This window comes from Tachyglossus aculeatus, chromosome 5 (genome assembly GCF_015852505.1).
Source record: "Tachyglossus aculeatus isolate mTacAcu1 chromosome 5, mTacAcu1.pri, whole genome shotgun sequence".
Taxonomy (NCBI): domain Eukaryota; kingdom Metazoa; phylum Chordata; class Mammalia; order Monotremata; family Tachyglossidae; genus Tachyglossus; species Tachyglossus aculeatus.
Window position 1 is genome coordinate 16,733,064 of NC_052070.1, and position 23,383 is coordinate 16,756,446.

Sequence of the window (23,383 nt, forward strand, 5' to 3'; positions counted from 1 at the left end):
AAAGCATGGACACTAGGAAAATTTTCATCCAGGAAGACCAAAAAAAACCTCTCATAGATACCCACTCCTAGAAATCCATAGACAGACATCTCCTAGACCCAAGCCACACAGTTTCACACACCCACACCCACACCCACACCCCCCCACACACACACACCAACCTCCCACCCCCCCTTCCTTCATTTGGCCTAGTGAAGTAGCACATGGTCTAGTGGAAAGAGCACAAAGCCTGGGAGACAGATCTGAGTTCTAATCCCAGCCCTGCCAGTTATCTGCTGTGTAACCTTGGACAAATCTCATCACTTCTCTGGGCCTCAGTTATCTCATCTGCAAAACAGGGATTAATACTGTGAGCCCCATATTGGATAGGGACTGTGTCCAAACTCATTAATTAATTCTTTTGATCATATTTATTGAGCACTTACTGTGTGCAGAGCACTGTACTAAACGCTTGGGAAGTACAAGTTGGCAACATATAGAGACGGTTCCTATCCAACAATGGGCTCACAGTCTAGAAAGGGGAGACAGACAACAAAACAAAACATATTAACAAAATAAAATAAATAGAATAGTAAATATTTACAAGTAAAATAAACAGAATAATAAATCTGTACAAATATATACAAGCGTTGTGGGGAGGGGAAGGAGGTAGGGCTGGGGGGATGGGGAGGAGGAGAGGAAAACAAGGGCTCAGTCTGGGAAGGCCTCCTGGAGGAGGTGAGCTCTCTGTAGGGCTTTGGAGGGAGGAAGAGAGCTAGTTTGGTGGATATGTGGAGGGAGGGCATTCCAGGCCAGTGGAAGGACGTGGGTCGGGGATCGACCATGGGACAAGTGAGAACGAGGCACAGTGAGGAGGTTAGCGGCACAGGAGTGGAGGGTGCGAGCTGGGCTGCAGAAGGAGAGAAGGGAGGTGAGGTGGGGGGATGAGGTAATGGAGAGCCTTGAAGCTGAGAGTGAGGAGTTTTTGCTTGATTCATAGGTTGACAGGCAGCCACTGTAGATTTTTGAGGAGGTGAGTAATATGTCCAGAGCATTTCTGTACAAAGAGAATCCAGGTAGCAGAGTGAAGTATAGACTGAAGTGGGGAGAGACAGGAGGATGGGAGATCAGAGAGGAGGCTGATGCAGTAATCCAGTCGGGATAGGATGAGAGATTGAACCAGCAAGGTAGCAGTTAGGATGAAGAGGAAAGGGTGGATCTTGGCGATGTTGTGGAGGTGACACCGGCAGGTTTTGGTGAAGGTTTGGATGTGTGGGGTGAATGAGAGAGCAGAGTCAAGGATGATACCAAGGTTGAGGGCTTGTGAGACAGGAAGGATGGTAGTGCCGTATACAGTGACGGGAAAGTCAGGGAGAGGGCAGGAATTGGGAGGGAAGATAAGGAGTTCAATCTTGGACGTACTGAGTTTTAGATGGCAGGCAGACATCCAGATGGAGATGTCCTGAAGGCAGAAGGAGACCCGAGCCTGAAGGCAGGAAGAGAGAGCAGGGGCAGAGATGTAGATTTGGGTGTCATCAGGGTAGAGATGATAGTTGAAGCCGTGGAAGTGAGTGAAGTTCACCAAGGGAGTGGGTGTAGATAGATAGAGAACAGAAGGGGACCAAGAACTTACCCTTGAGGAACCCCTACAGTAAGGGGATGGGAGGGGGAGGAGGAGCCCGCAAAGGAGACTGAGAATGAATGGCCGGAGAGATAAGAGGAGAACCAGGAGAGGACGGAGTCTGTGAAGCCAAGGTTGGATAACGTGTTGAAGAGGAGGGGGTGATCCACAGTGTCAAAGGTAGCTGAGAGGTCAAGAAGGACTAGGATGGAGTAGGAGCCATTGAATTTGGCAAGAAGGAGGTCACTGGTGACCTTTGAGAGGGCAGTTTCGGTGGAGTGTAGGGGACAGAAGCCAGATTGGAGGGGGTCAAGGAGAGAGTTGGTGTTGAGGAATTCGAGGAAGTGGGTGTAGATGACTTGTTCTAGGTGTTTAGAAAGGAAGGGTAGGAGGGAGATAGGGTGATAACTAAAAGGGAAGGTGGGGTCAAGAGAGGGTTTTCTTTAGGATGGGGGAGACGTGGGCATGTTTGAAGGCAGAGGGGAAGGAACCAGTGGAGAGTGAGCTGTTGAAGATACTCATACTGTCTCCCAGGCCAGTAACTTCCTCTCCACACCCCTTTCCCAAATCAGCCAGACTTCAGTCCTCCCCACCTTCAAAGCCCTCCTTAAACCCCACTCTTCCAAAAAAACCTTCTCCAAGTTACTAAAGGGACACTGAATTGCAAGGATCCATCAACTGTTTCGAGGATTTATATATTCATTTATTTATTTATTCATAGCCACCTCAGTGAATTATGGGCATTTGTTGAGTGCCTATTGGGTGGAGAGTACTAAGCACTTGGGAGAATACCATAGGGTAGAAATAGTAGAAAACACAGATCTGTCTGCAGGGAGCTTGCATTCTGAGCATTCAGTTTATTTATTCTGATTCTGCATCTGGTAAATATTTCTCCAACTCTCTCATTAGATTGTAAGCTCCTTTTGGGGAAGGAATGTGCTAGTGTTCCTGATGTCCTTTCCCAAGCCCATTGCAGGCAGTAAGTACTTTTTTGTTTTGTGTTGTAGGTATTGTACTGTATGTATTGTCTTGCATTGTACTTTCCCAAGCACTTAGTACAGTGCTCTGCACACAGTGAGTGCTCAATAAATATGACAATGAATGAGTTCTTGATAAATTCCATTACTGCTTCTATTACCTCCACACAGTGAGGGAAGAAGAGGTTGGAAAGGTGGAGATATGGAAGAGTGAATGCTTAAATAGGAGACTGTGTAAATCAAAATGTACACAAGTCCTGAAAATGGTAGTGACTGCAGAAGTACTGAGATCCTGCAAAAGGGTTAATGTGGTAGGTGACCTGAGAAAAAGAAAACATGAATCTAGGAAAGCCTCCTAAAGAAGAAGGGGTAGCAGAAGGGCTATGAAGTTGGGAAGAGCCAACTTCATGCCCATTATGTATTTACATAGCTTTAATTCATTTAGATTGATGTTTTTCTCCCCCTCTAGACTGTCAGCTCGCTGTGGGCAGGAAACGCTCTACCAACTAATAATTGTAGTAATTGTTAAGCTTTTACTATGTGCCAGGAACTGTACTTAGTGATGGGGTAGACATAATCCCTGTTTCCCACTTGGGAGTCACAGTTTTAATCCCCCTTTTACTGATGAGGTAACTGAGGCACAGAGAAGTGAAGTGACTTGCTCAAGGTCACACAGTGGATCAACTCTGTTATATTGTACTCTCCCAAGTGTTTAGTACAGGAGTCTGCACACAGTAAGGGCTCAGTGAATATGATTGATAGATTGATTGATTGAAGGGCTAAAGTCCAGTGGTTGAGAAGCAGCATGGCTCAATAGAAAGAGCACAGGCTTTGGAGTCATGGGTTCAAATCCCGGCTCTGACACTTGTTTGCTGTGTGACTTTGGGCAAGTCACTCAACATCTCTGTGCCTCAGTTACCTGATCTGTAAAATGGGGATTAAGACTGTAAGCCCCCCGGGGGACAGACTGATCACCTTGTAACCTCCCCAGCGCTTAGAACAGTGCTTTGCACATAGTAAGCCCTTAATAAATGCCATTATTATTATTATTTTATTATTATTAGTGATGCAGCAGATGGGTGGCATGGCAGAACATGTGGCTGTACCATTTAATCAATCAATCCATCATCAGTCAGTAATATTTATTGAGAGCTTCCAGCCTACAGAGTCCTTTTCCACAGTCGGTAAACATGATCCCTGCCCTTGAGGAGCTTACAGTCTGTTGTACGCAGAGCACTGCACTCAGTGTTGGGGAGAGTACAATAGTTGGTAGAGATGTTCCCTGTCCTTGAGGAGCCTAACTGTCTACTGTGTGCACGGCACTGTACTAAGTGCTTGGGAGAATACATTTGAGTTGGTGGAGGTGATCCCTGCCTTCCAGGAGCTACAATTTAGTGGGGGAACATAGGATCCCTTTACCAAATGGTATTTGGCTCAGCCAAGGACACTCTCTCCTGGGCTCACAAATGAACCATCAAACTTTGACCATTTTTTAAATGGTATTTGTTAATCAGTCAATCAATCAATGCTTATGGGGAGAGCACTGGGTGAAGTGCCTGGGAAAGTACAATACAACAGAATTAGCAGATACTCTCCCTGCTCACAATGAGAGTACTGTCTAATAATAATAATGATGGTATTTGTTAAGCACTTATTATGTGCAAAGCACTTTTATAAGCACTGGGGAGGTTACAAGGTGATCAGGTTGTCCCACGGGGGGCTCACAGCTTTAATCCCCATTTGACAGATGAGGTAACTGAGGCACAGAGAAGTTAAGCAACTTGCCCAAAGTCACACAGCTGACAGTTGGCAGAGCAGGATTTGAACCCATGACCTCTGACTCCAAAGCCTGTGCTCTTTCCACTGAGCCATGCTGGAGATGAGCTTACAATCTAAGCTCTTACTATGTGTCAGGCACTGACCTAAATTCTACGGTACATGCAGGAGAGTTAGGTTGGACACAGTTCAAGTCCAAGTTTTTGCAGTTGAAAAAAATGAGGAACAGAGATATGAGGGACTTTTCCGAGGTCACAGAGCAGGCAAGAGACAGAAAGGTAAATAGAACCCAAGTCCTCTGACTCCGGGATCCTGTGCTCTATCGATTAGGCCATACTGATCCTCAGCATTCCTCCAGCCCCCTCCCCACCAAAAACCTGGCCATGCCCACCCTGCAGGCAGCAGCCCTGTCCCCACCTGGGGCAATGGAGGAAGAGTGGGTCAACCTTGGCCAATGTAACAGGGAATATCCTGCAGATGATTGCACAACTGTTAATGAAATATGAAAAGTAAAGCTATTTACAAATAAAAATTAATTTTGAAAGCCTGGAAAGTCCCCTTTCTGCTGCTACTTAGCCATGAAAGAGAGGGGGACGAATGAACGCCATCAGGAAGCAAACAGAAAGAGCAAAAGCCTGGGACACAGAGGACCTAGATTGTAATCCCGGCTCCACCACTGGCTTGGTGTGTGACCTTGCGTCAATCACTTAAGGTCTCTGTGCCTCAGATTGTGACTAAACTGTAAATTAGGGATTCAAAAACCCCGTTTCCCCTCCTACTTGGATTGTGAGCCCCATGTGGGACAGTGACTATGTCCAACCTGATTAGCTTGTATCTATCCCAGTGCTTAGAACAGTGCTTAACTAGTAGTAAGGGTTAACAACTGTAATAATAATAATACCAATAACAACAACAATAACAATAATAATTGGCAATCAGGTTCCTGGAAATAAAGATTGCAGGAGTGCCTCTTTTTCCTGAATTTCACAATGTTTCTAGTAATGTCTGTGAGAAAGTCAGCCCACGTTAATTCATTTTCATTCTCTTTCACCATCTCTAGCTACCTCCTCTCTTTCTCTCTCTTCCTTTCTCTCTGTCTGTTAACCTCTCTCATTCTCTCTCTTCCTCCCTTCCTTCCTCCTCCCTCTCTCCCTCTCTCGCTCTTCTCCCTCTCTTACAGAGCAAAAATCTCAATCTTTTAAATCACATTATAACTTTTTTTTCATTACCATTTGTTCTGTAATCTCCAGCCCAAGACTAGCAAAGCAAGCACATTTGCAAGGCTGACCTCAAATTTCTCTTGGGTCAGGAAAGTATAATACACTTTATTGTGTGCCAGGGACAACAGTGAAAACAGAGAGTACTATGTGTTTATACGTGGCCCTCGTATCCCTTACGTAGCTGAATGTGTTAACGTAAAAAGGACAGAGCCTTTCTAGAAGGACAGTTGTCAATCTCTTCCAGTTAGTCCTGGAAACTTAATGAGCCCAGGGGTTAAGTCTTGGTGATGAGAATTATCATCAAACAATCAGTCTATGATGTTTATTAGGTACTTACTGTGTTCCAGGAACTCCACTAAAGGCTTGGGAGAGTGCAAACAATAGAGTGGGTAGACATGATCCCTGCCCTAAGAGCTTAATTACAGTCTAGTGGGGAAAACAGACATTAAAATAAATTACTGAGAAGGGAAGCAGGAGGGAATCATTGAAGGAATGTAAGTGCTGTAAAGTTGAGGTAACAATATGCTTAAAGGCTACAGGACCAAGTGCATAGGTGACCCAGAAGGAAAGGTGAAATGATAGGTTAGTGAGGGAAGGCTTCTAGGAGGAGATGTGATTTTATTAGGGCAATTAGACATGAAAGGAGTTAGAGATCTCTATGATTATCAAGAGATAGCTTGACTTCTCAGAAGGGGCAGCAGATCCTCTGTTTGCTCCTCAATTCCTCTCCCAAATTCAATTCAGCTGAGTGGTGAGAGTGCCCCAGAACAACTTCCCTGTGGCTGCAAGGAGATGAGCGAGCATGATAGTGATGGAATGAAAGGTCAGAAGTGAGTTCAGATGGGAGAATTGAACTGGAAAGCAGTGAGCACAGTCTGCAACGTGAACAGTCGGAACAGTGTGAAGAGTGAGCACAGTCTGAGCAGTGAGAACAGCTTGTGCAGTGAATACAGCCTGATCACAGCAGTGAGAGCCTCTGCAGTGAGCAGTGTCTAAGCAGTGAGAACACCACCTGAACATTGAGCAGAACTTGTGTGGTGAGCACAGCCTGGACAGTGAGCAGAGCCTGAGAAGTCAGCATGGCCTAGTGCAAAGAGCACCGGCCTGGGAATCGGAAGAACCAGGTTTGAAACCCGTCAGCTACCTGCTGTATGACTGTGCAAGTCACTTCCCTTCTCTGTGCCTCAGTTACCTCATATGTAAAATGGTGGTTAAAAGTGTGAACCCCATGTGGGGCAAGTACAGTGTCCAACCTGATTAGCTTGTTTCAAGCTCAGCCCATGGTACAGTGCCTGGCAGCAGTGAGCACAGCTGGCACAGTGAGCACAGCCTTTGCCAGGGCCTCAGTGTCATTCCTGGCTGGGACTTGTGTTTGCCCTTAGTCAGCTTCAACCATGGCAAGCTCAACTCCTTGCTAACAATTGGAGTACTTGTTCAGCCCACTACATTCCAAGCCCTGGGATAGTTACAAAATAATCACATCAGACACAGTAAGCTTCTTGTGAACAGGGAATGGGTCTGTTATATTGTCATATTGTACTCTCTCAAGTGCTTAGTACAGTGCTCTGCACTTAGTAAGCGCTCAGTAAATACAACCGACTGACTGACATTCCCTGCCCAGCATCGTGCTCGCAGCCTCAGGAGAATAGGTTTCTAGCCTCCATTATACAGATGAAGAAACTGAGGCCAGGAGAAGTTAAATGACTTGCCCGATGTCACATAGAAAGCAAGTGGTAGAGACAAACAGAAATAGAACCCAAGCCTCCTGACTCCCAGACTTATGTTCTTTTCTCTACTTTTCATGACTATTTCATGCCGAGCTAATTGCTCTATTTCCTACTTTATTATTATGGTACTTGCTGATCACTTACTATGTTTGAACCACTGTACGAAGCACTGGGAAAGATGAGAAATGATCAGATTGGATATGGTCCCTGTCCCACACAGGGTTTACAGTCTAAATAGGAGGGAGTAGGATTTAATCTAGGATTTAAGAGAAGCAGCATGGCTCAGTGGAAAGAGCACAGGCTTTGGAGTCAGAGGTCATGGGTTCAAATCCCGGCTCCGCCAATTTTCAGCTGTGTGACTTTGGGCAAGTCACTTCACTTCTCTGGACCTCAATTACCTCATCTGTAAAATGGGGATGAAGACTGTCAGCCCCCCGTGGGACAACTTGATCACCTTGTAACCTCCCCAGTGCTTAGAACAGTGCTTTGCACATAGTAAGCACTTAATAAATACCATTATTATTATTATTATTATTTAATCTCCATTTTATAGAGGAGGAAACTGAGGCACAGAGAAGTGATTTGACTTGCCCAAGGTCACACAGCAGATAAAGGGTGGAGCTGGGATTAGAACCCAGGTCCTCTAACTCCCGGGCCCATGCTCTTTCCACTAGGCCATGTTGCTTCCTTATCCCTTATGTGATATTTTTCCAATCATAGTTACATGTCGCTCTAATCGCAGTTGGGCTGGAGCAAAGGGGAAATATGATTCAAAATCAGTGCTTGCATTAAGTAGAAGGAAATTACCCCTGGGTCTCTTAACCATGCGTCCTTGACAGAAACAGTTGGAAAGCAATGACGTGCTCCCCTTAATGACACATATATGGAAATAGAAAAAGTCTGCTGTCCATTAATCTAATCTTCATAAAATGAGCATACTCAATCTTGAAAATTGCACAATAACTCCTCATTTGATCAAATTCTGTGATAAATACATTATGGAGATAATTAAGAGATAACACCAGTGAGACAGGATTTAATTCTATGATAATATTCCCTCCTTGCTTGCACCAAATCAAAACAAGTAAAAAAGAAAAATTAAAGAGGTGTGGGAAGGAACCAAGATCACAGTTTCACACGAGATTCTGATTCCTAGGAAACTGGGGGGGACAAAGAGTGCTTCGGGTTATTGGATAACCTACATTGAACTTGAATCTAAATTTTTGAACTGGAATCTGAGTTTCATGGATTAGTCACATGTTCTCACCAGTAAATATAATCGGAGTCAATCATTCACTCCAAACATTCAGTTGTCACCAAATCCTTTTTCTTCCTTGGGTCATATCGTCTTTAGAATCCGTTCCTTCCTCTCCATCCCAACTGTCACTATGTTGGTCCAAACGGTTACCATTTCCCTCCTTGACTACCGCATCAGCCTCCTCACTGACCTCCCTGCCTCCAGCCTCTCCTTTCTCCAGTCACATTGCTGCCTGGATCATTTTTCTAAAAACTTCTTTTGTGCATGACTCCCCATTGCTCAAAAATTTCTAACAGTTGCCCACCCATCTCTACATCAGACAGAAATATAAGACCATTGGCTTAAAGAACTCAATCAGCTCTTCTCTTCCTACTTAACTTCTCGCCTTCCTCTGCAGCCCAACCCTCACAATTTACACCTCTAAAACCAACCTACCTACTATGCCATGATAGGAAATTTGTTTGATGTTATATTGTATTCTCCCAAGAGCTCAGTACAGTGCTTTGCACAACAGTAAGTGCTCAATAAATATGAATATAATATATAATATATATTAATAATATAGTAATAGTTAATGTAATAATAATGACGATGATGAAAGTATTTGTTAAGTGCTTGCTATGTGTCAAGCACTATCTTAAGCACTGGGGTAGATACAAGCAAATCAGGTTGGACAGAGTCCCTGTCATACATGGAGCTCACAGTCTTAATCCACGTTTTACAGATGAGGAAACTGAGACACAGAGAAGTGGAGTGACTTGCCCAAGGTCATACAGTGGAAAAGCAGAAGAGCCAGAATTAGAACCCAGGTCCTTCTGATTGCCAGGCCTGAGCTTTAGCCACTAAGCCATGCTTTGATCTCATCTAACTTGTCATCAACCCCTTGCTCAAGTCTCATCTCCTGCTTGGAACTCCCTCTTCCTTCATATCTGGCAGACCACCACCTCCCATCTTCAAAGCTCTACCAGGAAATATTTCTTAACTAACATCTCATCTCCCCACCGTATTCTCTCCTCCTTCTACATCACCTATTTCTTGGGTCTCTACTCCATAAGGACTTTGATACTCACCTCAATTCAATCCCTACAGGATTTATGTCCAGACCCTTTCTATCTCCTATAACCTATCTGTCATTTATTTTAATTTCCATCTCCCCCAGCTAGATTTTAAGGTTCTCGAAGGCAGAGATAAGGTCTACTAACTCTACTGTACTCTCCCAAGCCTTTCGTACAGTGTTCTGCACACAGTAAGCAGAGTAATTATCACTGATTGACTGAAATGCCACTATCCCTATAAATCCACCAGTCAGTTAATCAGTCAATCAATCAATCGTATGTATTGAGTGATTACTGTGTGCAGAGCACTGTACTAAGCCCTTGGGAAAATACAATATAAAAGAATTGGTAGACATGATCCCTGTCCCAAAGGAGTTTACAGTCTAAAGGGGGAGACAGAAATTGAAATTAATTATAGATAAGGGAAATAGTAGAGTATAAGGATATTTACATAAGTGCTGTAGGACTGGCCTGATAATAATAATAATAATAATAATAACAATAATAATATAACAACAACTATGACAATAGCTGGGTGTTTTTTAAGCAGTTCAGTAATAATGATGGCATTTGTTAAGTGCTTACTGTGCCAAGCACTTTACTAAGCAGTTGAATGAATAGAAGCAAATTGAGCTAGTTACAGTACCTGTCCCATGTGGGGCTCACTGTCTCAATCCCCATTTTACAGACGCGGTAACTGAGGCACATAGAAATGAAGAGACCTTCCCAAGGCCACACAGCAGACAAATGTTGGAGTCAGAACTAGAACCCATGACCTTCTGTCTCCCCGGCCCTTGCTCTTTCCACTAGGCCATCCTGCTTCTCACATAGCAGTCACTATGATCCAAGTGCTGAGGTAGATACAATTTAATCAAACTGGACACAGTTTTTGTCCTACACAGAGGGCTCAGAGTTAAAGGAAGAGGGAGAACAAATATTCTCATTTTTCTGATGAATAAACTGAGGCACAGAAAAGTTAAGTGACTTACCCTAGGATATATAGCAGGCAAATGGCGGAGCTCAAATTAGAAGCCAAGTCTTCTGGTTCCCAGGCTCTTATTTTTCCACTTCTTTGCTAAAGGCCCACATATAATAATAATAATAATGATGGTGGTATTTGTTAAGCGCTTACTATGTGCCAAGCACTGTTCTAAGGGCTGGGCACTGTTCTACTCACTGTTTCCAGGCCCATTCTGTTCATTAGTCAGGCGTCCATACTGGTTCTAATTGTAACAGCAAACACAAAGCAGGCTCACTAGAAAGAATGTACATGGAGCTATCTGGTGGAGTTTCAAAAAATATTTTACAACCTTGACATCCTACAGTGTGATGTCACCTTCTCCTCCAACCCAATTTATCATATCAAAATACAGAATGTCATTCTGAGAATTCTGATTGATTTCAATGGATTTCTCGGCTACAGTTGCACATCCTCAATTATCCTAACACACTCTGATGCACACACCAGCAAAAGAAATGCACAGTCTCCAAGTAAGATGACAACACCACTTTCTGAAAAATTATGAGAGGCACTCAATAAATGGCATTTTCGGATACACGCGGATCCTCTCAAACATTAGATGATTTCGTAGCTGATTGACCCTCAGCTGCTAAATACAGAGGTTAAAGTCATCAGGGGCCAGGCACATGTCAAAAATATTCTAGCAGGGCCAGTTACTACTCAATCAATGGTGTTTCTAGGATTTGTTTTTCTTCCTACACCAACCTTACAGATTCTGCCATGTTTCGACTTTCCCTCTTCTCTTTCCCCCCTCACCCCTCTACGGGCTTCTCAGATTTCCTCCCCTGGCCTCAGGCCAGGCCAGCATTGGAGGGTTGGGGAGTTGGGTTTCTCTGGAGAGGGACCACTGTCGAGGCTCTTCTTTCACTGCCCTGCACGACAACCCAGACGTTCCCTCTGATTTGGGATGTTTCTCCCATAAGCTGCTGAATAGCTCACTCTGTGCTGCAAAGACATCAACCAATCAGTCACTGGTATACATTGAGCTGTTACTGAATGTAGAGCACTGTACTAAGCGCCTAGGAGAGTACAATATAACAGATTTGGTAAACATGTTCTCTGCCCACAAGACAAAGCAGCGTGGTCTACTGGAAAAAGCATGTGTCTGGGAATCAGAATGACCTAGGTTCTAATCCTGGCTCTGCTACTTGTCTGCTTTGTGACCTTCGGGAAGTCACTCAGCTTCTCTGAGCAAGTCAATCAATCGTATTTATTGAGGGCTTACTGTGTGCAGAGCACTGTACTAAGCGCTTGGGAAGTACAAGTTGGCAACATATAGAGACAGTCCCTACCCAACAGTGGGCTCACAGTCTAAAAGGGGAAGACAGAGAACAAAACCAAACATACTAACAAAATGAAATAAATAGGATAGATATGTACAAGTAAAATAAATAGAGTAATAAATATGTACAAACATATATACATATATACAGGTGCTGTGGGGAAGGGAAGGAGGTAAGATGGGGGGGATGGAGAGGGGGACGAGGGGAAGAGGAAGGACGGGGCTCAGTCTGGGAAGGCCTCCTGGAGGAGGTGAGCTCTCCGTAGGGTCTTGAAGGGAGAAAGAGAGCTAGCTTGGCGGATGGGCAGAGGGAGGGCATTCCAGGCCTGGGGAATGACGTGGGCCGGGGGTCGATGGCGGGACAGGCGAGAACGAGGCACGGTGAGGAGATTAGCGGCAGAGGAGCGGAAGGTGCAGGGTGGGCTATAGAAGGAGAGAAGGGAGGTGAGGTAGGAGGGGGCGAGGTGATGGACAGCCTTGAAGCCGAGGGTGAGGAGTTTCTGCCTGATGCACAGATTGATTGGTAGCCACTGGAGATTTTTGAGGAGGGGAGTAACATGCCCAGAGCGTTTCTGGACAAAGACAATCCGGGCAGCAGCATGAAGTATGGATTGAAGTTGGGAGAGACACAAGGATGGGAGATCAAAGAGAAGGCTGGTACAGTAGTCCAGATGGGATAGGATGAGAGCTTGAATGAGCAGGATAGCAGTTTGGATGGAGAGGAAAGGGTGGATCTTGGCAATATTGCGGAGCTGAGACCGGTAGGTTTTGGTGATGGCTTGGATGTGAGGGTTGAATGAGAGAGTGGAGTTGAGGATGACACCAAGGTTGCGGGCTTGTGAGATGGGAAGGATGGTAGTGCCGTCAACAGAGATGGGAAAGTCAGGGAGAGAGCAGGGTTTGGGAGGGAAGACAAGGAGTTCATTCTTGGACATGTTGAGTTTTAGGTGGCGGGCAGATATCCAGATGGAAATGTCCTGAAGGCAGGAGGAGATGCGAGCCTGGAGAGAGGGGGAGAGAGCAGGGGCAGAGATGTAGATCTGGTAAGGAGGGGAGAAGGGAAGGAGCGAGAGATTTCATGAGATGAGAGGGAATGGGTTCAGAAGCACAGGTGGCCGGAGTAGCACTTGAGAGGAAGGAGGAGAGCTCTTCTGAGGATACTGCTGGGAAGGATGGGAGAGTAGCAGAGAGTGTTGAGAGCCTGGGGGTTGGGGAAGGGTGGAGAGTGACTTTGGGGAGGTCGGACCTGATGGATTAAGACTGTGAGCCCCACATGAGACAGGGACAGTGTCCAGCCTGATTAGCATCTATCTACCCCAGCGCTTAGTACCAGTACTTGGTACATAATAAGCACTTAACAAGTACCACAATTTTTATTCTCACTATTATTATTACTAATAACTCTCTTGCCTACAACAAATGACTTTTCAGAAATCTGGGGATCCCTTGAATGTTCTGTAGGTGAAATCTGGGGGGAAGATCCAGTCTTTCAAAAGTTTGTCTGGATCAGGCAACTGTGCCCCATAGCTCTTCTCCATTCGTTTGTTCATTCATTCAGTCGTATTTATTGAGCACTTACTGTGTCCAAAGCACTGAACTAAGCACTTAGCACTGTACTTCAATGTCCCCCCCTTCAAGGTCACCCAGGACCCAGACTGCACCAATTGAGAAAAACTAGCAGCTGCTGCCCTAACTTCACCCTGAACCTGGGGCCCCTGTGAATGTGGCCTGTGGCCCTGTCTTTCTCCACGACAGAAATCAGACTCTTGCTTTCCAGATGTCCTGTAGTTTTGTCCCAGTGGTCCCCCTTGTTAATTGCAGATTAGACGGGAGACAGCCAGACAACAGGTCCAGGGCACAGTTTTCCAGCCTCCTGATTGGTCCCCGAGGGTGTTCTACAGACAGCCAGTGTCCTGAAGTGTGGATAGTGTCCTTGGCCCCTCCCTCCCACCTCTCCCCACATTCAGGCCATTCCAGGATGTTGCCAGGCTGCTGGGGACTGACAGGAAGAAGTCCAGGCCACCAGCTGGAAGGGGCCCAGAGAGAGGGCTGGGTGAAGGTCCATTGGGTTGCCATTACATTACTATGTCGGGACCCCCGAGGCAGACTCAGAGGTGAAGCTTCCCCCCAAGAGACCTCACGATGGTGAGGAGTGTGGGAAACTTGGCCAAGTCACCTCCTCCAGAAGTTTCCAGGTAAGCTCCCTCTATACGGTAAGTTTGCTGTGGGCCGGAAACATGTCTATCATCTCTGTCAGATTATTATACTGTAATCTCCCAAGCACTTAGTACAGTGTTCTGCACATAGTAAGCGCTTGTTAAATATGATCGATAATTGATCTGGGATTTTGAGAAACGACCTAGTGAGGAACGGATTATTTGACCAAAGAGAATAGAAAGGTGAACAGTGATCCAGTAAATCTAATGAATAAAGACAACCAATCTGGCTAATTCTTACCAAAGCAGGTAATAACAATAATAATTAATTATACTTATGGTCTTGTTAAGTGCTTACCATGTGCCAAACACTGTTCTAAGTACTGGGGTAGATACAAGTTAATCAGGTGGGACAGAAGTTAATCAGGTTGAAGAAGTAGCATGGGCTAGTGGATAGAGCATGGTCCTGGGAGTCAGAAGGTTGGGGTTCTAATCCCAGCTCCGCCATTTGTCTGCTGTGTGACCTTGGGCAAGTTGCTTCACTTCTCTGTGCCTCGGTTACCTCATCTGTAAAAGGGAGATTGAGACTGGGAGCCCTACAAAGGACAGGAATGGTGTCCAATCTGATTTGTTTATATCCACCCCAGTGCTTAATACAATGCCTGGCAAATAGTAAGTACTTAACAAAAACCATAAGTATAATTATTATTATTCTCTGTGCCTCAGTTGCCCCATCTGTAAAATGGGGATTAATACTGTGAGCCTTATGTGGGACAGGGACTATGTCCAACCCAATTATCTGGTATTTACCCCAGTACTTAGAACAATGCCTGGCACAAAGTAAATGCTTAACAAATACCATTATTATTGTTATTATTATTATTAGTTCCTATCCCAGATGGGATTCACACTCTTAATCTCCATTTTACAGATGAGTTAACCGTGGTGTGTTTGTATCCCTAATAGCAGGCTTTAAAAAAATCTGAATGATTGCAGTTCTCTACTTCCCCTTAGACATGACTTCTTGGGTCAGTTCTGGAACTGAGAAGTAACACTTCATTCATTTATCCATTCAATCGTATTTATTGAGCACTTACTGTGTGCAGAGCACCATACTAAGCACTTGGAAAGTATAAGCTTACAGTCTAGAAGGAGGGAAACAGACACCAAAACAAGTAAATAAGCATCAATAGCATCAGTGTAAATAAATAGAATTACAGATATATAGACATGAAAACAAGTAAATAAGCATTAATGTAAATTAATAGAATTATAGATATGTACATATATAAACAAGTGCTATGGGGTGGGGAGGGGAAGTAGACCAATGATAATAATAGTGGTATTTAAGTACTTACCATGTGTCAAGTACTGTTCTAAGCACTAGGTAGATACCAGATAATAGAAATAATAGCTATGGTATTTGTTAAGCACTTACTATGTGCAAGACACTGTTCTAAGTGCTGGGGAGGATACAAGGTGATCAGGTTGTCCCATGTGGGGCACACAATCTTAATCCCCATTTTACATATGAGGTAACTGAGGCTCAGAGAAGTGAAGTGACTTGCCCAAAGTCACACAGAAGACAAGTGGCGAAGCCGAGATTAGAACCCACGACCTCTGACTCCCAAGCCTGTGCTCTTTCCATTGAGCCATGCTGCTTCTCTATGTGCCAGGCACTGTGCTAAGCACTGGCCTTCCCGTCTCACAAGCCCGCAACCTTGGTGTTATCCTTGACTTCACTCTCTCATTCACCCCGCACATCCAATCTGTCACCAAAACTTGCCAGTCTTCCCTCTACAACATCGCCAAGATCTGCCCTTTCCTCTCTATCTAAACCGCTACCTTGCTTGTTTAATATTTCATTCCATCCCGAGTGGATTACTGCATCAGCCTTCTTTCTGATCTCCCATCCTCCCGTCTCTCCCTGCTTCAGTCTATACTTTGCTCTGCTGCTGTACAGAAACATTCTGGGCATGTCACTCCCATCTTCAAAAATCTCCAGTGGTTGCCTGTCAACCTTTGAATCAAGCAAAAACTACTCACTCTCAGCTTCAAGGCTTTCCATCACCTCGCCCCTTCCTACCTCACCTCCCTTCTCTCCTTTTACAGCCCAGCCCGCACCCTCCAATCCTCTGACACTAATCTCCTCACTATGCCTTGTTCTCACCTATACTGCTGTCGACCACTGGCCTACGTCCTTCTTCTGGCCTGGAATGCCCTCCCTCCACACATCCGCCAAACTAGCTCTCTTCCTCCTTTCAAAGCCCTACTGAGAGCTCACTTCCTCCAGGAGGCCTTCCCAGACTGAGCCGCCCTTTTTCCTCTCCTCCTCCTCCTCCCCTCCCCATCACCCCTCCGCCCTACCCCCTTCCCCTCCCCACAGCACTTGTATATATTTGTACATATTTACTATATTCATTTTATTTGTACATATTTACTATTTTGACACCTGTCAACATGTTTTGTTGTCTGTCTCCCCCTTCTAGACTGTGAGCCCACTGTTAGGTGGGAACCGTCTCTATATGTTGCCGACTTGTACTTCCCAAGTACTTAGTACAGTGCTCTGCACACCGTAAGCGCTCAATAAATACAAATGAATGAATTAATGATGTATATATAGCTATAACTGTATTTATTCTGATGGTATTGACACCTATCTGCTTGTTTTGTTTTGTTGTCTGTCTCCCCCTTCTAGACTGTGAGCCCATTGTTGAGTAGGGACCGTCTCTATATGTTGCCGATTTGTACTTCCCAAGTGCTTAGTACAGTGCTCTGCAAACAGTAAGCACTCAAGAAGATTGACTGACTGACTGACTGAATGACTGACTGACTGACTGAATGAATGAATACAAGCAAATCAGGTTTGACACAGTCCCTGTCCCTTGAGGTGCTCACAGTCTCAATCCCCATTTTATAGAAGAGAGAACTGTGGCACAGAGAAGCGAAGTGACTTGCCCCAGGTCACACAGAAGACATCTGGCCTAGCAGGGATTAGAACCCTGCTAGTGCTTAGAACAGCACTTAGAATAGTGCTTTGCACATAGTAAGTGCTTAATAAGTGCCATCATTGTATTATTATTATTAACCCAAGGCCTTCTGACTCCCAGGTTCATGCTCTATCCCCTAGACCATGCAACTTCTCTAATGAGGCTCAACATAGGGCTCACAGTCTAAGAAATACTGAATTCCCATTTTGTCAGTGAGGGAACTGAGGCCCAGGAAAACAAAGTGATTTGCCCAAAACCATAAAGCAGAGATCTGACAGAACCAAGATTAAAGCCCAGGTCCTCTGGCTCCCAGGCCCATGCAGGTTGGGCAGTTTCTCCTGTTGTGAGAAGTCCCACAATGCCCTAATGTGAAGCCTCCAGTACTCAGCTACTGTGCATATGAAATGCTTCCTCAACTGCAGAATCCATGATGTAAATTTTAATTTGAGAGTAATTTTGCGGGGGTGGGCCTTGTTCATCAGATGCTACAGATGACATTTGGGAAAGGCTATGGAGCGACAACTGAATGAACTGAGAAATGGAGATTCGTATTCTGGCTGAATCCTGGTGGGAAGATATTCAATCAAGCTCCTTACATACCTCAGTACACATCTGAGGGAGAGATGGCAAGCAGCATTGAATAAATATGTCCTTAGTAGGTGAACAGCCTGACACCAGGAGAAGGGACAGTTTTGGTCAGAAAGAATGTCTATCAACTCTGTTGCACAGTACATACCCAAGCGCTTAGTACAGTGGTCTCCATATCATAAGTGAACAATAAATGCCATTGAATGATTTAAAAATTGATAGTTGGGGGTTTCTGCAACACCCCAGAATCAAGCCAAGATTTTCATTCTTCTAGACTGTGAGCCTGCTGTTGGGTAGGGACTGTCTCTATATGTTGCCAACTTGTACTTCCCAAGCGCTTAGTACAATGCTCTGCACACAGTAAGCGCTCAATAAATACGATTAAAAAAAATTCACCATTTGCAGACAATCCACTCTGAGACCTGCAAGAGGGTTTCAAAAATTTTCCTGAAAGGTGCTCTTCCTTTTTATTTGAGCTCTGCCTGCACTTCCCAATCAATCAATGGTATTTATTGAACACTTACTATGTGTAGAGCACTGTACTAAGTGCTTGGGAGAGTACAATACAACAGAATTAGTGGACACCTTCTGGATGTGTTTTCTCTTTGTCTCCCCAAGAACTCCACGAGGATAACGTCCCAGAGTCAGTTTTGGATAGCATGTTTTTCTGGACTCAAAACAGCCCAGTTCCCGGGCTAACTCCTGGGAAATTATTTTTCCTTAGTGACTCCCACTTTGTTGTCCCAACTTCTTTTGGAATTGCATGGAAAAAGTGGGTCTTAATATCATAATATCTCCACTAATCCACAGGAGTTAAGGATGGATCTGCAGAGCTCAATTTGGTTCTAATTAGAATCTGACAATAAAATCTCCACTGAGAAAACCATAAGGTTTAGTTCATCAAGCTTCCCACCCAGTCCATATTAGTTCCATATTATTATACCTTTAATATAAATATCAATATAAAAAGGATTATGTGTCTTTAGTTTTATATCATGAACACCGATCTGTTCTTCTGGAAAGATTAGATGGAAATCACTTAAGCACTATGGGTTGTTCCCTCCCACATAACTCTTATTGAGACTCTGAGGAGCTCTCCAGGTACTGATGGGAAAGTATACTCCTTACTCTCATAACAGGAAAACACGGTTTAGCGTATATGTGCCTGTTGATATTTCTTTTTTTTTTTACAAAGGAAAAGAGAACACACCACAGAAACACACACACAAACCTCTCAGTATATGCACAAGCACTACCATTTATCAAAATCACAAGAGCTTCAAGGTCAATTGGATATTGCATTTTTCTTGTGTTTCTGGTTCTGTTATTTTCTTCTCTTTTTTTTTTTTATCCTGCAGGTGTCCCAGTGTATGCTGCATTGTAAGCTGATTAATTTTCTCCATTTTGGCACAGAAGTACTTTTAACTCAATTTGTTTTAGTATGGTACTTCAAACTGTAGCTTTTTATAGTTGGGCAGGCATTTTGAGTTTAAAAAAACGTGTTTCTTGCGGGCATTATTTTCAGGGTTTTATCATGTAAACAGAAATGAGTTGGATACTCCAAAAGGGAAAATAGAAAACTTCCTTCTGATTAATTCAGAATTAAGTCCCACTGTCTAATCTAATATTGGTACCTCTTCTACCAAAGACTGCAAACAAGTAGAAAACGTTCTCAGGTGTATTGGGGATTTTTTTCTCTTTCTTTTGTCAGTTAAAATCATTTATATTGGTAAGTCATGTGGTGGGGAATCACCCTGCTTCTGGAAAGCTTTCTTGATTTCTCAAAAGGCTGTGGCTGTGCTTTTCTCTTCACTGGAAAAAGAGTAAGGAGGGCTCTAAAACACTGTGCCCTAGAGGAAAGAGCACAGGTCTGGGAGTCAGAGAACCTGGGTTCGAATCCCGGTCACCCACATGTCTGCTGGTTGACCTTGGGCAAATCACTTAACTACTCTGTGCCCCCAATTCCCTCATCTACAAAATGGGAATTCAATATCTGTTTCCCTTCCTGCTTAGACTGTGAGCCCCATCTTGGATCTGAACATCTTATATCTACCCAAGCGCTTAGTACAGTGCTTGGAAAATACCACAATTATTGTTTATTAAGTCCTCCCCAAACATAATCACTGCCAATTTGACATTGCCAGAGTTTGTGCCTAACAATAATGATAATAATTATAGTAACAATAATAATAATAAGGTTCAGCGCATACTATAATAATAATAATAATATTGACAATGGCATTTGTTAAGCTCTTACTTACCAGGAGACCATCCGCTCCTGGTTCTCCTCTTATCTCTCCAGTCGTTCATTCTCAGTTCATTCTCATTTGCAGGCTCCTCCTCCCCCTCCCATCCCCTTACTGTAGGGGTTCCTCAAGGTTCAGTTCTTGGTCCCCTTCTGTTCTCGTTCTACACTCACTCCCTTGGTGACCTCATTCGCTCTCACGGCTTCAACTATCATCTCTACGTTGATGACACCCAAATCTACATCTCTGCCCCTGCTCTCTCCCCCCCCAATCAATCAATCAATCAATCGTATTTATTGAGCGCTTACTGTGTGCAGAGCACTGTATTAAGTGCTTGGGAAGTACAGGCTGGCAACATACAGAGACAGTCCTACCCACTAGTGGGCTCACAGTCTAGAAGGGGGAGACAGAGAACAAAACCAAACATACTAACAAAATAAAATAAATAGAATAGATAGGTACAAGTAAAATAAATAGAGTAATAAATTTGTACAAACATATATACAGGTTCTGAGGGGAAGGGAAGGAGGTAAGATGTGGGGGATGGAGAGGGGGACGAGGGGGAGAGGAAGGAAGGAGCTCAGTCTGGGAAGGCCTCCTGGAGGAGATGAGCTCTCAGTAGGGCCTTGAAGGGAGGAAGAGAGCTAGCTTGGCGGATGGGCAGAGGGAGGGCATTCCAGGTCTGGGGTAGGCTCGCATCTCCTCCTGCCTTCAGGACATCTCCATCTGGATGTCTGCCCGCCACCACCTAAAGCTCAGCATGTCCAAGACTGAACTCCTTGTCTTCCCTCCCAAACCCTGCCCTCTCCCTGACTTTCCCATCACTGTTGACACACTACCATCCTTCCCATCTCACAACCCTGCAACCTTGGTGTCATCCTCGACTCCGCTCTCTCGTTCACCCCTCACATCCAAGCCGTCACCAAAACCTGCCAGTCTCAGCTCCGCAACATTGCCAAGATCTGCCTTTTCCTCTCCATCCAAATCACTACCCTTCTTGTTCAAGCTCTCATCCTATCCCGTCTGGGCTACTGTGTCAGCCTCCTCTCCGATCTCCCATTCTCTTGTCTCTCCCCACTTCAATCCATACTTCACGCCACTGCCCGGATTGTCTTTGTCCAGAAACACTCTGGGCATGTTACTCCCCTCCTCAAAAATCTCCAGTGGCTACCAATCAACCTACGCATCAGGCAGAAACTCCTCACCCTGGGCTTCAAGGCTCTCCATCACCTTGCACCCTCTTACCTCACCTCCCTTCTCTCCTTCTACAGCCCAGCCCACATCCTCCACTCCTCTGCCGCTAATCTCCTCACTGTGCCTCGTTCTCACCTGTCCCGCCGTCGACCCCGGCCCACATCATCCCCCTGGCCTGGAATGCCCTCCCTCCCCACATCCGCCAAGCTAGCTCTCTTCCTCCCTTCAAGGCCCTACTGAGAGCTCACCTCCTCCAGGAGGCCTTCCCAGACTGAGCCCCCTCCTTCCTCTCCCTCTCCTTCCCCTTTCCATCTCCCCAGCCCTACCTCCTTCCCTTCCCCACAGCACTTGTATATATATGTATATGTTTGTATGTATTTATTGCTCTATTTATTTTACTTGTACATATCTATTCTATTTATTTTATTTTGTTCATATGTTTTGTTTTGTTCTCTGTCTTCCCCTTCTAGACTGTGAGCCCACTGTTGGGTAGGGACCGTCTCTATATGTTGCCAACTTATACTTCCCAAGCGCTTAGTACAGTGCTCTGCACACAGTAAGTGCTCAATAAATACGATTGATTGATTGACTGATTGATTGAATGATTGATTGTAAAGCACTGTTCTAAGCGCTGGGGAGGATACAAGGTGACCAGGTTGTCCCACGTGGGGCTCACAATCTTAATCCCCATTTTACAGATGAGGCAACGGAGGCACAGAAAAGTTAAGTGACTTGCCCAAAGTCACACAGCTGACAATTGGTGAAGCTGAGATTTGAAACCACGACCTCCGACTCCCAAGCCTGTGCTCTTTCCACTGAGCCATGCTGCTATGTGTCAAGCTCTCTACTAAACACTGGGGTAAATACCAGACAATCAGATTGAACACAGTCCCTGACTCATAGACGGCTATAAGTAGCAATACAGCTTGATGTGGGCAGGGAATGTGTCAGTATATTGTTGTACTGTACTCTCCCAAATGCTTAGGACAGTGCTCTGCACCCAGTAAGTGCTCAATAAATATGACTGACTGACTGAACGAATGAATGCAGACAAATGTTGTGGGAAGCTGAGACACTCATCAGGATATTTCTGTCCAAAAAAACCCCACAAAACTCTCAAGCCCTTGATATTGAGAAGTCAATCCACCTAGCTGTTGATATACAATTATCCAAGTAATAAGCTTTCCTCTTGACTCTTGTAGGCACAACCCTATTTTGATGCTATTGATGTCTGTCTACTTGTTTTGCTTTGTTGTCTGTCTCCCCCTTCTAGACTGTGAGCCTGTTGTTGGGTAGGGATTGTCTCTATCTGTTGTCAAACTGTACTTTCCAAGTGCTTAGTACAGTGCTCTGCACACAGTAAGTGCTCAATAAATATGACTAAATGAATGAACCCAAAAGGAAGGGAAAAATCAAGAAAGAGGACATTCTAATCTCCCTCTCCATTCTCGAGAAGTGTGAAAAACCCTGGAAAATGAAGTCTCCTCTGCATGCCAAGTGCAAGGTTCAGGCTGCCAAGAGTTACTCGCTGAGTTACTAGCTTTAGCTCTTTTCTTAGAATGTCACTTCAGTCTGGGCTCTTTTTTCACAGGCAAGCAGAGATTAGGCAAACTGATGGAAGTTGAAGAGATTATCCCACAGCAACATGGTGAGTCATGAAACAATGGCTTTTCACAAACAGGCTTTTCAGAGTTTCTACTAAATATCAAAACACAGGTTTTTCATGCAAATAGACCATGGCCAGGCTCTTCTCCCACTAATTCCAGAGTCAGAATGGATTCAGGAACACATCTAGGTTTATATAATACTAAGTGTGGCATTTGTTAAACACTCACTGTGTGCCAGGCAATCTAAGTACTGGGGTAGATATTAGATAATAGGGTTGGACAAAGTCCCTGTCCCACAATAGAGAACACAGTCTAAATCCCCATTTTTCAGATGAGGGAACTGAGGCACTGGGAAGTGAAGCGACATTGCCCAAGATCACACAGCAGACAAGTGATGGAGCCAGGATTAATACCGAGGTCCTTGACTTCCAGTCCCATGCTTTATCCACTAGACCACACTGCTTTTCTAAATATATTTTATTCTCCCAAGCTCTTAGTACTATGCTCTTTACACAGTAAATGCTCAGTTATTATGATTGATTGACTGATTAATTGATTGGCTATGCCAGACCTGGAGCGGAGCAGAAGCTGTGGGCTCTTCCCCCATTGACCTGCCCCACCATCTTCCCACTATCTTTTTCTTGAAATACCTCTTCCTGTCACCCTATAACACCCCTTCCTTCCCC